The sequence below is a fragment of the Aplysia californica genome, unplaced genomic scaffold, assembly GCF_000002075.1.
Source record: "Aplysia californica isolate F4 #8 unplaced genomic scaffold, AplCal3.0 scaffold00009, whole genome shotgun sequence".
In the NCBI taxonomy this organism is placed as follows: Eukaryota; Metazoa; Mollusca; class Gastropoda; order Aplysiida; family Aplysiidae; genus Aplysia; species Aplysia californica.
Genome location: NW_004797279.1, coordinates 721,420 through 725,575, shown reverse-complemented (window position 1 = coordinate 725,575; position 4,156 = coordinate 721,420).

Sequence of the window (4,156 nt, the reverse complement as noted above, 5' to 3'; positions counted from 1 at the left end):
GGATATTAAGCTAAATGTACTTTTCCTATTTCACAAACATGTAGAAGTGCTGTTGGTCAGTAGACTTTTCCTTTCATGCTAAGGCTCGGAGTTTGAATTTTTCTTGACTTGGTCCCCCCTGCAACTTTTTTCTGTCTCAGCCCGGTGCCCTTACAGGGGAAATGAGTGCTCTTTGTCTTTAATATGATTTGAAGCGTCTTTGCGACATCACTGTAATGAAATTTTGATGATTTTTTTTAGTGTTCCTAGAAATGAAGAGACCTATATATGTTCATTGACTTGAACTTATGTTGTTTCAGACACCCTCAGTGTGGGTGCTTGAAGGGCACCACTGGTCGATCCTACTTCTTTACTTTGGACTGTATGTTTCTGTCTTCTCATCTTGCTTTACCCCAGCACTATATGACTGTTATTGTGTCAAGGTGCTTCTCTTTGTCTCCAACAACACCATGAGAGTATCAGTTCTGCTGTTGAAAAAAACTTTATTGTGAGAAATTCTGCCTTTGTTCTTTATTGTGAGCCCCAACTCCCTTACAGCTTTAGTTGAGATGAGACAGGACTTGGTTTGTTTGTACGGTATAGTGCAGCGCTGGAGCACTCTTAATTTGTGTGTGAATGAAATTTTTTATTGCGTGGAATAAAATAACTGTGCATGTAGTGTGTGTGTTTGTGTGCGAGATGCAAACCTCTAACTACTAGTTTGTAATAATTTAATTTATATGTCCGGATTCCAGACTGTGCCATGTACATTTGTATAGAAGGAGCATCCTGTCTTGACATCTCTGAAGGGGGTGAGATAGACCATCTGTTAGACTGGTTTGTTGGTGGGGGGGGTAAAACTTGCGTAAAAACTGTATTATTGTGCTTTTGAAATGTTTTTTGGGAATTTATTTACCTTGATTTGAATATTGATATTGAAGAGTTTCTGTGTACAGAGAACCTTTATGAGCGCCGGTGGGTTGAAATGGCATTTGCTTTCTCTGATTATGATGAACATTTGCCGGCACTGTGCAAAGATGGCCACTTATTATTGTATAAAATGTCATGTAGTTCTACCTTGTTTTCACAATTTAAAACCCTTCCTGACTGAAAACTACATTTTGATGGTTGGATGGAAGATTCTCAACAAATGCCAAATTTCAAAATGGTGTTTGTTGGAGTCTTGTATTCGACCATGGATTTTTCCCAATGCGATACAGGGAGGAGGGATTTCACTTTTCAGTTTTTTCTGCAAATATGGTAATTTAAGCATTAATTAACTCATATTGTATTTTTTTTCATGTACAAACATTAGATCAAAATGGTCGTCAGTATTTTGTACGTCTTTGCTGGCGCGCACACCAAATATTGTGCCCGCCATTTAAAAGTGCGAGTGTCAGCGCGTCTGTGAGTCTGTCTTTGCTAGTTTGTCTGTTTGATCAGATTGTGCATCTACCTGTTAGAAGTAAGTAGAAGTGGGTGGTTGACGGGTGCTCTGGTGTGGTTTGCTCCTTCTTTCCTACCGTACATCTATCGTCCTGATCTCTCCTCCTTCTTTTTTGTGTTTGCTACTCTCTTGTAACACCTCTAATCTTCAGCACTTATTTGACCTTGTTGTGTTGCAAATGCCGTAAAACTCTTACTAAAACTAAGAAGTAAGTGGACGTCTGAAGTTATTTTTAGTAATTGAGAAAGATGTTATTAACTGCCAACACCAGCTTGTGTTTGTGGGAATTTTTTTTTTCTCCACCATATATACCACACTATTTACCGCGTCGTGTTCCTTGTTTTTGAACTGCTGCATTTGTCCGTGATTAGTTGACTGTTCATCGTGCTTGAATCGATGGTTGTGCCCTGCCACTCACTCTTTCTTCATGCTTGCGTAAAAACTGTAGATGAGCGCTGCAAGCTTTTTGTACCCGCATCATTGTGCCTATCTGTGGCTACGTCAATGTGCCTTACCTTGTTGAATTATTTCCTCCTCCCATGTTGAGCTTCTGCCTCTATTGTGTTCAACTGCTAGCGTCTTCCACCACAAGACTCTGTTGCTGCTCATATAAACGAGCAAAATTTTGTATTGTTTTTCTGCAAACGTTGCACCATTAATTTTTTTAATGTAGCGTGCCATTCAGGGTTGAATATTGGTATTATAGTCTTTGTTAGGACTAACGTGGTGTGCATATATTTTCCATAAATTTTCTAATGAAATGACCATGAGTAATACTTTTACTTTTTTTTTTTTTTAACTTTTATTTCTTGAAAGAAAGGCAATCGTGCCACTTTGGGCTATTTAATAAAGGCATTTGTGTGACAGCAAGAAAATGGTATGAGGAATGTTAAGGTATGTTTTTTTCCCTCCCAATTGTACTGTATTTATTTTTCGCAATTTTATGTTTTCATTATGAAGTAACTCCTGTACCGAACCAATGTACATACATATGACATACCTTTAATTATATAAAAACTGAGTCAATGAGCTCACTTACCACTATGAGTAATCAATAATACTAATTGATAAATTATATCTGCATTTTGTAAAATAAGACAAACAAGATATGGATTCTAACCTGATCTCTTGGCTGACACTGTTAGTATAAGTGTGTCTGAATGCTGCTTAAATAAATAGTGCACATGGGCTGGCAAGAAATTGTGGGGGTTAATGTTTTGCTATGAGCTTCCTTTATTGCTGTCTTTTTTTTCAACTTTGCTTGCTTCTTTTTTTTAAGTTGCTCAAATTGAAGGCAAACAGTCTGTTGGAAACTTGTTCATGTTATTTATTGCTCCGCTTATTTTTCAACCTAGCTATTTAATTTAAAACAAAACCTATGAATGATGCTAACCTTTGTGATTTCTCGTCTGCACTGACTATTTATTAAAAGACCTCAGGTTTTATCCATTTCATTTTCTTTGCTGTGCTAGCTCCAGAAGTACCTAGCTTCTCTTTCTCCTTGGAAGTCAGAGGTCATCACATCTGGGTGGAGAACTGTAATTTTAATTACATGAGAAATCTGATCCCCCACCTATTTAACCTATTTTAATTTTTTTAAACACCAAACTGAGAAGAAATTAAGGATCGGGCATTGAACATATAGTTTGATTATAAATGAAATTTGCTTAAATAGGTTTGATAGATTTTTGTTGCAGCGTTTATTTTGAACTGTTTCTGTTGCGAGTGCCGTAAAACTCTACTATAATTGATTATAAATGAATTTGCTACGGTTTGATAGATTTTTGTTGCTGCTTCAATGTGACACCTATTTGTGTTGCGAGTGCCGTAAAAACTAAACTGAAAAGATTTTTTTGCTGCGAAGTTAATGGAAATAATGCTGTGTGCCGGCTGAGCTAACACAACATGCACTGAGAGCCACCCACGGCTTGTCACAGGAAAAATCCCTCTCATTAAAAGCTTTTGTTTGTTATCATGCTGCTTCCTTGTGCTGCTCATTGCGTTGCTACTGGCTTTGTCGTAAACTGAATCAAATAATAGTGCTGTAAAACACCTTCTCAAACAAACAAGTTGCAGGCTTACAACTCCCTTTTATTTTCCCTCTGATGACGTACTCGGAGCTTGTGTACTTTAATCGGGGTTGAGCATTGAGCGCTATATTAATGCCATATACTATTGTTTCTGTCTGTCTGTCTCACACTATTTTTTTTTCAGCCCTAAATGACTATCGTTGTGTCAATATGCTTCGTTTTCAAACAAAACCAATAAAGCAAGCTTACAGTGTTGTTTCACCAGCACCCTATAATTTAGTGCGGCTAGTGTATAGTGTGTATTGTAGTGTAGTGCTGTGGTGAACATGTTGCGGCGTAGATCAACTTATATTGTATTCCACAAAGTACCTTTTTTTTCTTAAAAGAATCATTATTTTCTCTCAACAAGTTAGCTTTAGGAAGCTTTCCCTTCGTCACCTTTGTAAACAGGTAGAAAGGTGTGTGTGCTTCTATTTATTCTACTTATTGTCATTTAATTGTTTTTTTTCAATTATAGCACACACACACACACACACACACACACACACACACACACACACACACACACACACACACACACACCCTAAATAGTCCCATGCACATTATTGTTAGCAAAGAACATGTTGCAAGGTTCGTAAGGAAAATAAGAAGAGAGTACATTCTTAGACATATAAATGGGCAGTGCTTCTTTTGGGTCGTG